Below are 15,191 nucleotides of genomic sequence, written 5' to 3' on the forward strand. Positions count from 1 at the left end.
GCCTGCCTCTGCCTCCCGAGTGCTGGGATTAAAGGCGTGCGCCACCACCGCCCGGCAAGAATATTTTTTTAATTAAATGGCTTCTCTGAATATTTGAGATGAAAACTATTGTTACTGACTGGAAAAAATCCACATTCTGAACCCCCTGTTTTAACATTTAGAGTGAGAAAAGTCCCAAGTACAACCACATATTATTAAACATTTTATTTGATCTAGAGACTGTGTTGAGTACAGCTTATCCTCCCTAGGTGTTTTCTTTTGTTCAATTGATCTGCTTAATTAATTTTGTTTGTGATTGATAAAGTTTAATTGTTTTAGTCAAAAGTAATTGAATAGCTTTCTAATAATATTAGCAACTGTTCATTGAATGCTCACTATGAGATCAGTACTATACTAAATTCTTTGCATGTACACTTACAAATATCTCGAGTGACAAATCCCCATTTTCCTGGAAATCATACTGAAGCCAAGAGAACTATAACAACGTTGTGTGCCCACACCAATGTTTGAATCCACTCTCTGAAGACTGGCATTGTGGCCTTCATTGACAGCAAAGTACTGGATTTTATCTCATTTCTGATAAAGTAGAGTTTGTGTTTACAATGAAGGTTCAAATGGGAACCCCAAATCCAATGTGTTGTGATGTCAACTTGGAAATTTTCCCTGCTTATATTGCTGAAATAACTTTATTTCCTAAATTATATCCATAGTTGTTTAGAATAAGAAACTAAAATTATTATAAAAGAAATTTATTTTCACAATCATAGTTTTAGTGGCATTTTACTTGTATTTTAATAAATAAAGCTTTAATTCCAGCCCTAGAAAAGACTATAAAACAGGAGGACACAGCTCTCAGTCTAATTCTTAGATTCCTGGAGGCAGGATTACCATTTCAGATTGATATTGAGGTAAGAGCCAGTGATTGACTGGTTTGCTTTTCAGGTCTGCAGATTCAACCCCACTTTCTCTCTCTGAGTTTTTAGTAATCGTGCTTCCCATAATAGTCACATAATAACTCATACATTACATAAAGAAGCAAATTGTGCAATGTAGAAAATGTCAATTTGTTGAGAGATGTGTAAATTCAATTATATATTTTCCCTAAGAGTATTTCCAAGGCAAACAGAATATCTTATCTCTTAATTTTAGATGTCATTTCCATTGTACTTATTTATTTACCATTGCTTTACCTTTATAGCTTACAGAATAATGCAATGCTTTGAAAGGCTAGAAATAAGATATAATGTTTAAAAAGGAACAGTGCGTTTAAGTCAGACAAAAGGTCTTCTTATTTAGATGACAAACTTACATAGTTCAGATTTTTGTAAAAGTGTAGGTCACTGCAGTAGTAAACAGGAAAGATAACACAAAAGAAAGATAATGATGACTACACACAAAATATTAAGAGGAATGAAGATGAAAAGAATGAATTTAGGAAAAAATTAATAATGAAGTAGAGGGGGGAACTATATGAGGGTCGATAACAACCATTTAAAATTACGGTAGCACACTAGCAAAATCTAATGGGAAATTATAAGGAACTGAACATAAAGTATAATCCTGTGATTTATATCAGTCAATTTAAAAGGCTCTATTCATATAGGTACTGCTACTTTTAAACACAGCATGCAAATGAACACATTTGAGATGACACTTGGAATAATCTTGTGAAACAAACTCTGTCTGTTGACTTAGAATGCTGCTTTCCCAGTTTTCACATATTTATGGTAGAGACCCCATTGTAACTCTTAGTTCAGGTATATTGAACACAAAGTTGATCTTTAGTTTCTCCACAAAAGAAAGGACAGGAAAGAGACCAACATGTTCAGTAAAACCAATAGTATATCTTGTAAGGCAGCCTAAGAATTTGAGGACAAAATTTCAATGACACCTAAGAACAAGAGGCACCAGTTATTTCTGAGAGTGAAGCTAAAGTGACTAAACGATTGACTTCATTTGTACAAGGCAGTTCAACCTGATTTCTATCTCCAAGTGAAGCAAAGTGATTTCTGAGTTTCACCCAATCTATTCCCTCTCCATAGATGATGCGAGTTTGAATGACAAAATTTCTTCTTGGGTGGAGGTCTTGATTTACTGAAAAATTAGGTTCCATGTCAGCCTATCTGCAAACCATTACTAACATAGCTACCCTTTCCTGCTGTACTTTCAGAATGCTGTCAGCTCAAGGTTAACATCATAGGACCAAAATTATGGAAAATCCTGCCTGAAGCATTAGAACCACAATGAAGAGATGCGGCACTAGATCCTGTCATACACCTAGTACCTATGAGTTCCTCTCACCAGCTAGCTCTCTACACACAGTGCTGAATGTCACCATTTACTTTATTTGGTTTGTGAGTGTGAATATGGAGCCAAGGGTTGCCAGACTTCTGAGAGAAATGGTAAGGTATAATTTGAAAGCCTAAAGAAATTGAAAACTTTAGAATACACGAAAGCAATATAAAGCATGTAGACTGTTTAGCAAAGTAAACATGTAATTTCCTAAAAGCCTTACAGAAAGCACTTCCTTAGAAACAGGAATGGAAGAAAGAAAATATAAAACCTAGGAAAGGACTTTGGAAAAGTAAAATATGTAAAAAAAATAATTAAGAACGAATTGAGGAAATTACAGTCAAAGCATTTAAAAAACAGGCAGAAACAAATTCAAATAGAGATTTAAAAAGATACAACAGTAAAGGAAAATAAATCCTTCACTCTTCATCAGACAAGGATGGAAGTTGCTCCCAAAGAGGACTTCTCTGTGGAAACAAAACAAAACAAAACCGTAAACCAAAAGATAAATTGTCCCTTTCTTTTCCAATAAAAACATTGGAAATACTTAGACTCTTAAAAAAATGAAGTTAATTATTAATAGTTATATAAAAACCAACTGGGGCTGAACATGCTGATTCATGCCTTAATTTGAATGCTAGAAAATCTAATGGAGGACTATCACAAATTTAAAATGAATCCACTCTACGTATGGTGAAACAGTAGCCTCCAACAAATTTCAAATAAAAAAAGGAAAAAGAAAACAGGCTATGGAGACAGCTAGTGGAGACAGCTAGTCACAAGCACATATTAACCAAAGTCCTTAAACCCAGAATTACTTAACATGGCAGGAATGGCACTATGTTACTGCAATCCTAGTGTTGGAGTAAGAAGTGAGATTGATTCAGATCATCCAGGCCAGACAGGTTACTCAAATCTGAAACTTTAGGTTTAGTGATGGACCATGTCTCAACATAAAAGAAGAGAAAGATCAAGGAAGACGTTAGCCGTTGACATGTAGAAACCGACCTTACTATGTAGCATTTTCCTCCTAAATGACGCTCTATCGTGGAGGGAAGACCTTAAGATTCTCAAATTCTAAATGGAGTCTCCTTATGATTCAGGAAGTATACAGCTCAAGAGTCTCAGTAAATCCCCACAATGTACCGCATGCCTAAGTATTCACCTTTCTCGAGTTTGCATAAAAATTAAGGGAAGTGAAAAGGATTCACAAACCTTCGGATCTTCCTGAGACTTCCAATGCTCTGCTTTATCATCATCATCATCATCATCATCATCATCATCATCATCATCATTATTATTATTATTATTCAGTTTTTATTTCACTCATAGCTTTAGAACCTCACTCAAGCACTGAGTTTTGGGATTTCTATTTACCCTGGGTTAAACTTTTGGTGATCACTTGTCTTTGATTTGTCTCTACTCCTCTGAGTAATCTCTGACTCGTACTCCGGTATGTAACACTGTCACGCATTGGTTTATCAGGTTGGGCTTTGTTGTTACTGTTACTTTAATCAGTCATTGGTTCCCTCTCTGGAGTGACAAGACATTTGCTCAGGTTTCCCAAGGAATAGTGTCACCTCAAATTCCACAAAAGAATTTAAAAAAATAAATAAAAACTAAATACAGCTGAGGGTGATGACATGCTTTAATACCAGAACTAATAAGGCTGAGGGAGGAAGATTCAGAGTTGGAGGCTAGCCTGGGCTATTAGTAAGTTCAAGGCAAGCCTTAAAACATAGCAATATCTCATTTCAAGAAATAATAACAAAAATAAAAACCTCAATAAAGTGAGAAAAATAGGCTAATGAATTTGGCTTGATGAGAAACATTGTAAAAAAAAGAGCAGAATGATAGTATTTACTGTTTGATCTTGCATGAATATTCTAACCCGATAAATTGCTAAACTAAAATCAGTGTAATAAGTATACTAAAGGGAAATTGTAGATGAATATATTTAAGATGATATTTTTATCTAATAGCAGATTAGTAAATAAAGCTAATATCACAAGACAAATTATCAAAAACTAGAAATGTAAATGTTACCTATAAATTCGAAACATATGACTAAATTAAGATGATAAAGGACACCTCAAAAGACAAATAAAGGTTAACACACTTGCTTCAGAAATCAATCTTGCTGGGAGGGAGGGAGGGTGAGGGAATTGTGTTGAACATTTCAGACACAGACATTATTGTATAACCACAGTCAAAAGTTGTTTCCAGCATTAGTTTTCCCTAAAAACAAACATCTTGAACACTTGTGTCCATTTCTTATGTGATCTTAACTATTGCTTGTGCTCCTGTAAGGTTAGCTGGCAAAGTAAGGAGGATTTATGATGGAGGAGGTATAACGCTGGAATGAAACATTGGACACTATGCCGTGATAAATGATGTCTGAGACTTTTCTGTCTTAACACCACTTCTATCTACATCACAGCTTCTTCACCAACCAGTTATGCAACTGGTTGGAAATGCAGCCCAGCAGTCCTGACTAAGTAGAAGAGAAAGACTGATAGCTTGTTCTCAGGTTGATTCTTGGGCTTACTCGAGAGCCCACGAGAGGGAGAGTGACCCAATTATCAGAGCAGAAGTTCAACTCATTAGGAGACCATGTGCTACGTTTTACAGAATAGTCGATTGGGTATTCTTGTAGCCTTTCTCCCTGACACAATGGTGGGGGAAAGTGCCTAAATCAATTTGAGTGCATTTGTATAGAAGTAACAATTCTGAAAGCATAACTGTCCAGAAAATGCCCCATTAGCGATCTGACCTTTCCTCTCACAGAGCAAGCTCCAGTGCTTGAGTCCTCTTGCTGTTCTCCTGCCTTTTCACATCCTGTGTGTCCCTGCACGATTACAGAAATGCAGATCCATTATCTACAACCATGGAAGGTAAGATAAATCTAAAAAACCCTGTACCTTCATGAATCATCTATTTCAAACCCATCAGGAGGTCAACCGTTTATGTGGGAGAACACTTTGATATTTCTGCTTTGTGAACATTTTATTCATAGTTACGCTGTTACATATAATTAACTGTACAAAATACCAAGAAAAAGAGAAACAATGCATCAATTAGAAACCACACAATAGATAGAGCTTGAACCCAGAATCTATCAAAATTAATACACTTTTGAATGGGTCAAAGAAAAGCTTGTAAAGGTGAAGTATTGCCTATGGTGGTGTATTACCAGAGACAGCAAGTTCAAACATGGGGGGAGGCCAAGATACATTAATGGGACAGACTGTTCTAGGGAGTGATATACTTGAAGACCACCTTGTTACCAAGGAAACTACCTTGCCGTAAAAGTTGTTCCAAGAACTGTCACTGTGAAACAAAACAGCTTGTGAATAAAAAAGAAGACGATCTTTGCCATTACTGTTAGTAGTCTTTTTTTGTCTATTTATCACAGTCCAAAAGTAGTGACATCAAGAATATAGATTTGTACATCATGTGGAAGAACAAATGGGTTCTAAACCATACTATAGGGTTTATCAATCAATAAATTGACGTATTTCACAATAAGCTACATATGAACCACTTTACTTTCTCTTTGGGAGATACAACGATATAGTGGAAGGATTCTGGAGCCAGAGCAACAGGCTATAAACAGGGATTTCTATAACTCATGTTTGTCCTTTAGTAAGCTGGCATAAACTTAGTCTAATAAAAATAGCCTGTATCTACATCAAAAGCTTGTTAAACAGTGAGTCAGAGTAAGTGTGGAGCATCGGTTTATCATAAAACAATGTACTAATATCAATTATTAACATCTCAGTTCTTTTATTGAATATTTGTTTACGATTCCAGGCTTTTGCAAGTTTTAGTACAATTGCAAAAACAAAGATTACATAGATCATATAAATCATATAATATGCAGAATGATATCTAATATAAATACTATATATATACATGTACATATATATATATATATATGAATTCAAACACTGGGTCTGATTAAGTTTCTTGTACATTAAAGGCATCTTTTATCTTTCCTTAGACAATTGAACATTACAGAAAAACAATATCATGATTGAGAAAAAATAGATTATCAACATTTGTTATATATACAATTTCATAAGCACTGGATGTGGAGTGAAAGTTCAGAAATGTGAAATTTACATTTATAGTGTTATAAAGACCAAGTAACTAACTAGAATTTTAACCAATTATAACTGCCTTTAAAGCATATGAATAATAAAACATGACAGTGATTTTCATAATTCTCCATTCTCCAAATTTTATTATGTAAAATTATTTAGATAAAGAATAGGAAACAATGTGAGACAAACAAGCAAAACCATACTTGTGGCCTTGAACTTCAGACGCTGTGTATTAGTGGGTACTAAATTATGTGGAACATGGAAATGAAAACACAATTTTTGTTATTGTTCTAAAGTTCCCTTTCTTCCTGAGTTGGAAGTGAAGAGTGGTGTCTGCAGGACATCTGGAATGATCAACAAAGAGTTTTTACACCTCTCTTTATACCCATAGAATATATGGATCAGTTCATATCTGGCATTAAATATTTTTAGTATATAAAACCAACTTTGATCTTTAAATCTTGCAAAAGTTCTAAAATGTGTCACTGATAAGATAATTCCAGGATACATAAAATATAATAGACCTTGACATGTTGTGAAATTCTGATATCAACCCTCTTGACCCCTTCTATTGTCAACTGTAACAGGGCCAACATCTAGGGATGGAACTTAGGGAAGGGAATGCACTGGACTGTGCAGTTTCTTTCTTATAATACAAGATTTCTTTATGGAAACTGAAAATATAAATGGTTATGTATAAATACTGACTGAAAAACTTTTAACTAACTCAAGAGTTTTTAAAGAAGGTTATGCTAGATCATGTCATTAGGACATATAAAAGGTGACAATTGCCAATCTGAAACTCCTTCTCAGATTTATGTTACGGGTTCACATGTGGCCCCTTATTCAACCTTCCTCAGAAACGGATGGTGCCATCTTCAGCCCTGTGCAATCTTCAGTGAGCGTACCAAGACATTGAGCTTGCAAATACACCTCTTATGTTTACATTCATTTTTGAACTCCTAAGTTCACAGAGTGAGTTTTCTTCTAAGGTGACTACAGAGATAATATTAACTACCCAGCACCAGTAAAGACAATGAAGCAAAGAAAGAGCAGATTTTTCAAAACCAAAATTGTCGGGAGACTGAGTTTTGAGAAATGATAATTCATAACAGTGCTGATTTGATTTTGTGATTAAAGGCTCATCAACGGAGTGACTTGATAATTCCAGTTTATATTCCTTCTCTTAAAAATAGGCTGGGACACAAAACACACGGATGAAATTTTATGAAATTTTATTATGTAATGCTCTTCACCTTTATTATATGTGTTAGCCTATGGGGTTAGCTATTATTAAACATCTTCTAAGATATTTACATTGTCTTACTAATGAAAACATTGTATTTTCAGAGTCTATTAGGATGTAATATAATTAATCATAATTTGGAAGCTCTAATACCTCTTTACTCCTTCTGCAACTATCCTGTAACATTTTTTTTTAAATCACATATTCTTTCTATGGTCTCTAAGAAAGTTAAACATTATATTTTTACAGGCAAAAGTCAGAACACCCCTCATTTTATGACTTCTTGGGATTTTTGTGAAATTTTCCAAAGTTGTCTTCATGTTTAGATAGCTGAAAAAGAAAAAGGAAAAAGGCATCAATGGCCCTTATAATATTTTAAATCTTAAGTCCATTATTATGAGCATAGTGTTATGTCAACTAACAGGAGTTCTGTAAACAACAAGAGAGGTCTATAGCAAGCCATTCTTACAATAAGAGCATTGATCCAATTGAAATTGTTGGTTATAAAAGGAAACTAACCTCGACAGAAGTTGGAGGAGGGGGAAAGAATAGGATGGAAATGTAGTATAAGAAAAAGACGGTAAATAAAAACAAATACAAAAGGAAAGAAACTCAAAGTACATAATACTGTCTTCCCTGGTTTAAGGGGGGCTGAGGACCTAGCAGTGGTGTTAACTGAGCTAGAGCGTGCTGATACTGACTCTCAAAATTAGCATTATTTTAATTTTCGTCTTTAGCAACAGAAAGGCATTAATCATCAGGAAGGTTCTCCCAGCCTGCCTTCTCTGCAGCATCGTACCTTGGAGCAAAATTGAGGAGATCAGCATTTAGCAAAGGTGACAAGAAGACTGAGAACTTTTCCCATCAACAAGGTGTTTTCTTCATATTTCCTAAGGGAAAATTTAAAGAACAGAAAAAAAAGAGAAAAGAAGAAAGGAAAGTTAGCATGAAAATGAAGGTTATAATTGAGGAACTATAAAACAATGAAAGATCGTGTTTAGAAAAAAAACATATTATATTAACCTTCAGGAATCACCTGTCCCCCTCTTGATGGCAGATCCACACACTTGCAGTTTTCTGGGGGTCTACGTCTGGGTTTCACGACCCCCTGAATTTTTCTTCAGAAAGACATCAGGTGGTGCCTCTAGAACTCCACCCTATCAATTCTTCAGGAAAACATAGCAATCTTGGGTGTTCTCTAGGATCAACATTATCTTAAACTGTGATTCTATTTCCTTATCAATCTGAGCTCAGCACAGAAAAATGAAAGGAGAATTAGAGAGGAAAAGCAATGACACTTTGCCATGGTCGATGTGACTATGACAGAGAAACCAAGAAAGAAAGGAATGTCAGCCCTTCTGACTTGTATGCCACAAGTACTCCAAATAGGTACAGCAAAATCAAAAGTATGATAACGGTAGACTCAATGATACCCATACTAATGACATTAGTTTATCACTAAGAAATGATTAAATGGCAGTATGTGTGCATTATCTTATACATCTCTATAATTTCACTTTAAAATACGCTTTGTCGTGGATTACCGTAGTTGTGAAGGCTAACATCATTATCATCGTCACTATAGCCAGATGTGTCCAGATGTCAAGGTTACTTCAGTTCCACCTCCAAGGATGTCTTCTACTTTCAGGTTTGTAAGAAGTTTTTGTAAGAATTATAATGATTGTTTATAGTGATACTAAATTTTTGACTGAAGGGAAGAATGAATGCAAGTGAAACATGCAAATTTCATGTTTCAAAGGATCATAAATATCTTCTTCTGGTTTGTCTGTCATAATTGCTGAGCTAGTGTTGAAAATGCATTCATCTTTGGGAAACTTAGTGGTAAAAATACACATTGTAAATCATCAGAAATTTAACAAACATTGATTCTTTTTAATTATCAGGACTGTAACAACATAACACATAAAATATATCATTCCTGAGTCAACCACTTTGTCATGCTCTTTTACCAATAAGAAATTATGGTTAGGTTGTATATTTGTACAGATTCTTTCTTTATAGTTCAAGCTGGCTAATAATTCGCAATACCCCTGCTTCAGTCTTTGGAGTGCTCTAATTATTTGCCACTATCCTCATCTTTTCCACTACGAACATTTTAATACTGGTATAATTTCAAAATCCACCATTCAACTTGTCAGTCTAGTGGCATTCACCAAATGTCTGCTCTGGTACTAAAGACACAGCTTTTGACCCTCAGAAGAGACATCACATTCCAAAATAAGAGATATTCTCTTAACTAATATGAATTTATCACCTCCCATGTGGTTAATATCATTCTTCATGCTTTGAGTTTATCAGTGATTAAATCAAACATAGTCCATATTATATAAATGCAATATTTATATAAAGAGTTCTCCATATAAAATTAACTTTAGTAAACTCCTTCATACTTTAAAGTATTATGAAAGTAGAAATATCTGTTTTCTGAGGAATAACTAACTTTAATTTTCATAAGATTGGGTAAACAAACTTTCTATTAGAAAATGCCATGTATTGGAACAGTGGTTCTCAACCTGAGCATTGAATGACCCTTTCATAGGGATGGCCTAAGACCATCTACTTATCAGATATTCACATTATGGTTCATAACAGTAGCAAAATTATACTTTTGAATAAAATAATTTATGATTGGTGGTCACCATAACATAAAGAATATAATAAGGGGTCAGAGCATTAGAAAGGTTGTGAATCACTATATTAGAGGAATGAGCAGCAATATTTACTAATATTTTCTCATTAATCTTTCACTTCAAAAGATATGCAGGGTATTGTACTTAAGCCAGATACCTCTTCTTATGTAGTACATCAATCATTTTTCAAGAAGGACCAATATAGTGGATAAAATAAGTTTATTTTTAATGCCATTTGCAATCCAACATGAATACACAGTTTGTCTTCAATGCTCAGGGAAGGAAAATAATCTCTACTTCCTTAAATACAAAATGATAAAATGTCAAGACTTGACAAGTATAAGAAAAAGCACTTTAAATCTAAATCTAAAAAGGGTCTTGGACCATGACTTCCAGAGTTAATTATTTCAAAAACCAATGAAGTTGTTTTCTAAGCTCTTAATTTAGAGTTTCTTGTTCAACAAATTGTAGACACGAAAGATAATAGATCATTGTCTTTTCCTGGTATCTACTCTGCACTCTGAAAATAGTTTACTTACAGGAAAGCAATTTCAATTATTATAATTATAGCATGCAGTTTAAAGTTGTTAATGAAAACTGAATTTAAAAAACACCATTTTATTGAGTCTCGTACTTTATAGAACTTGTATTTTGTACTGAATGACACTGAATTTTGAGAAAGATTTATCACCACTTGGTTCTGTAACAAACTAATAAAGATCTTCACAGTACCCCTTAATTCTGTTGGTGATGACAACTGCACAGATGCCTTTGCGTCTTCTTTGTTTACTTCATGTATTTCAAAAGTTATCAATAAGAAAGTTATTTGATACTAATGCCAGTCCTTAATTTATGGTGAGTTTTTCATAATTTTCCAAATAAGGTAAAGTAACAGCAAATTACACAAGACACTCAAACATTATTTTAAAATGGGCTTTGTGTTAGATCATTTGTGTGAGCTGTGGTCTACTGCAAGTATTTCATGATCTTGTCTGCAAGATGAATTAAATACATTTTGACTTGCAATATTCCAACAGGTGATGAATTTGGAAAAATACGTTACCACATTAGATATAAAACAAATTTCCACATTAAATGAATAACATCTATAATAAGTAGCATGATGGAGGAAGGTCATTGGCTAATAAAGAAACTGCCTTGGCCCATTTTATAGGTTAGAACATAGGTGGGTGGAGTAAACAGAACAGAATGCTGGGAGGAAGAGGAAGTGAACTCAGAATCAATAGCTCTGCTCTCTGAAGCAGACGCAATGAAGCTCTGACCCAGGATAGACGTAGGCTAGAATCTTCCCGGTAAGCGCACCTTGGGGTGCTACACACATTATTAGAAATGGGCTAGTCCAGGTGTGAGAGTTAGCCAAGAAGAGGCTAGATATAATGGGCCAAGTAGTGTTTAAAAGAATACAATTTGTGTGGTGTTATTTTGGGGCATAAGCTAGCAGAAAGCAGCCCACAGCTCCCTCAACAGTAGCACAGTCGTGGAAGCAAAAAAGCTTTTCCTTTATCTAAGTGTTGTCCTTTTTTCTGCAAGGTATAAGAGTAAATATTCAGGGCCTACTTGTTTATTCTGATAAATCATGCTTTCAGAATGCAAAGTGATGAAACAGCATTCAAATACTAATTTGGACTAACTCTTTCATATACAACATTCTACCATCCCAAGTATTTGAAGGTTGTTAAAGAGCACAAATTTTAGTGTTTACTTCTCAAAGAGAATAAAAACATGTCTCATTTAGTTAAATGCACCACACTTTCTTTTCCCTTCTTCAGTTGAGGGGCATATAGACTGCTTTCAGGTTCAGACTATTATGAATAATGCTGATATGAACATAGTTGAACAAGTATCTTTGTGCTATGATTGAGCATCCTTTGGGTATATTCCCAAGAATATATATTGCTGGATCTAGAAGTAGATTGATTTTGAATTTGTTGAGAAGCTGCCATACTGATTTCCAAAGTGGCTGTATATGATTGTCCTCACATCAGCCATGGAAGAGTGTTCCGTTTAATATACACCCTCTCATACACATAACTGTCATCAGTGTTTTTTTTTAATCTTAGCCATTCTGACAAGTATAAGATGGTATCTCAGAGTTGTTTTGATTTTCATTTACCTGATGACTAAGGATTTTGAACAGTTCCTTCAATGTCTTCCTGTCCCTTGAGATTCTTCTGTTGAAAGTTCTCTGTCCATATCTGTACCCCACTTTTTAATTGTATTATTTGTTATTTTGGTGTCTAGTTTCTTGAGTTTTTATATATTGTTGAGATCAGCCCTATGTCAGATGTGGGTTTTCTGAAGATGTTCTCCCATTCAGTAGGCTGCTGTATTATCTTATTTACCATGTCCTTTCCCTTACAGGAGCTTCTCAGTTTTATGGGGTCCCATTTACTAATAGTTGATTTCAGTGTCTGTGATACTGGTGTTATATTTAGGAAGTGGTCTCCTGTATCACTGAGTTTAAGGCTGCTTCCTTCTTTCTTTCTATCAGGTTCATTATAACTGGATTGATGTTGAGGTCTTTGATCCACTTGGATTTGAGTTTTATGCATGATAGACATACACAATGGAGTATTACTCATCGAGAAAAAGTAATGACATCATGAAATTTGTATGCAAATGGATGGAACTAGAAAAAATCATCCTGAGTGATGTAACCCAGACCCAAAAAAAAAGAGCATGGTATATACTTACTCATAAGTGGATATTACATGTAAAGCAAAGAATAACCAGGCCACCATCCACAGCCTCAAAGAAGCTAGGTAACAAGGAGCAACCTCAGAGGGACCTGCAAGGATCACTCTAGGAAGGATAAACAGATAAGATCTTTTGGGTAAACTGAAGGGATGGATGCTGTTGGACAATGATCTTGTACCCTGAAACTTATAGTGTATTATTTTAATAAAACACTGATTGGTCAGTAGCTAGGCAGGAAGTATAGGCAGGATGACCAGAACAGGAGAATTCTAAGAAGAATAAAGAATGAGTCTGCAGTCACCACCCAGACACAGAGGAAGCAAGATGAGAATGCCTCACTGATAAAAGGTATCAAACCACATGACTAACATAGACAAGGCAGATTGGCTAATTTAAGATGTAAGAATTAATTAGTAAGAAGCCTGAGCTAATAGGCCAACCAGTTTAAGATTAATATAGACTTCTGTGTATTTCTTTGGGACTAAACAGCTGTGGGACCAGGTGGGACAGAAATCTCTAGCAAGAGAATGGGGGATGAAAGCATGAGGTATTCAGATAATTGGGTTGGGGGAGGGAAAGAGTGGGAGAAAAAAGAGATATCTTGATAGAGGGAGCCATTATGAGGTTAGGGGGAAACCTGCTGCTAGGGAAATTCCCAGGAATCCGAAGCATGGCCCCCATTAAGACTCTTAGTAGAGAGGGTGCCTGAACTGTCCTCCTGTAATCAGATTGGTGATTACCCTAATTATCATATTAGAAAATTGACCTAGTAAGTGATGGAAGCAGAAACAGATCCACAAACAAACCTTGGGCCAACCTCCTGGAGTTCAGTTGAAAAAGGGAGGAGAAAGTATGTGAGAACCGGCATGGTCAAGATCATGATGGGGAAACCCACAGACAGAGCTGATCTGAGCTAACGGGAGCTCATGTACTCTGGACTCATAGCTGAGAAACCTGCATGGAAGCAAACTAGGCCCTCTGAATGTGGTGATACTTGTATGGCTTATTCTGTTTATGAGATCCCTAGAAGGGGGACCTGGCTTTATCCCTAGAGCATGAACTGGCTTTTTGTAGTCCATTCCTTATTGTGTGATACCTTGTTCAGTCTTGTTACAGGGGGAAGGGCTTGGTCCTTCTTCAACTTGATATGCCAAGCTCCATTGATTCCCTATGGAAGGCCTTACCCCCTCTGAGGAATGGGTGGGATGTGAAAGTGTATAGCGGAAAGGTAGTAGGGGAGGGAGGGAGAATTGTGGTTCGTATGTAAAATGAATGAAGAATTTTTTAAAAAGATGAGGAAATTATGAGATATAATACTGTATCTGTTTGTAGGAAAAGTATGAAATTTTCACAATATATTGATTTTTTTTCCATACAAAAACCAAAACTAAAACACTAGCACCAGATTTGTCATCCTGGCTTTCTTCCTACATTTACAAACCCATAATGGATGTTCGATAGAATGTGATAAAAATTAGGTCTATCTATTACATCTATATGAAATAGCCTCATTGACATGGGAAGGATAAAAAGAGGCTGGTTTTTAATAACTCTGGAGGTTAGTAGAGAGAAATAATAAGCAAAACTGTAACAATACATATGTTATGGCCTTAACAAAAAGTTAACAGAAATTACTTTGCTTGAGTATAATACACAATGTGATAATATTAACAAATAGGGTTGGGGGCTCCTTTCTCATGAGTGGGTCTAATGACCGTAAGAAGATTTAGCAGGTTTTCCCATTCTGCTGCAATATGCGGACATAGCGAAAGACACCATATTTGCAACAGAAGTTCTGTGTGGACTGTGAGTCTTCTTGTACTTGTTGTGGGCTATAAACAATAGATTTCAATTGTCTACTCATTACCGAGATGAGTATAGCAAAAGGGTGTTTCATGTTAGACACTCAGAAAACTCATTTTTATATGCTAGTTGAGAAAATCATCACATCAAATTTAACACTCCTTCATGACGATTTTATTGTTGTTTAGTGAAAATTTTCAGTAAGGAGAGTGGATCTAAATGGGGTGATGAGGAATTTCAATCTCAGTGTGTGAATTTGTACATTAAATCAGGAAGAATTTTCCCCCATCCTCCCCTTCTCCCTTATCTCTCCCCATCTCCCCTTACCCCCTCCCACCCCACCCCCAAGATCCCAATTTTCTCCCCGGCAATTTT

At 35.4% G+C, this 15,191-nt stretch overlaps 1 protein-coding gene across 1 annotated transcript in view; it reads right to left on the minus strand.

Moving 5' to 3' along the window:
* Galntl6 (polypeptide N-acetylgalactosaminyltransferase like 6) overlaps window positions 1-15,191 on the minus strand; it is a 1,036,720-nt gene that overhangs the window by 675,594 nt on the left and 345,935 nt on the right. The window lies entirely within an intron of this gene.

Source organism: Microtus ochrogaster, unplaced genomic scaffold (genome assembly GCF_000317375.1).
Source record: "Microtus ochrogaster isolate Prairie Vole_2 unplaced genomic scaffold, MicOch1.0 UNK28, whole genome shotgun sequence".
Taxonomy (NCBI): Eukaryota; Metazoa; Chordata; class Mammalia; order Rodentia; family Cricetidae; genus Microtus; species Microtus ochrogaster.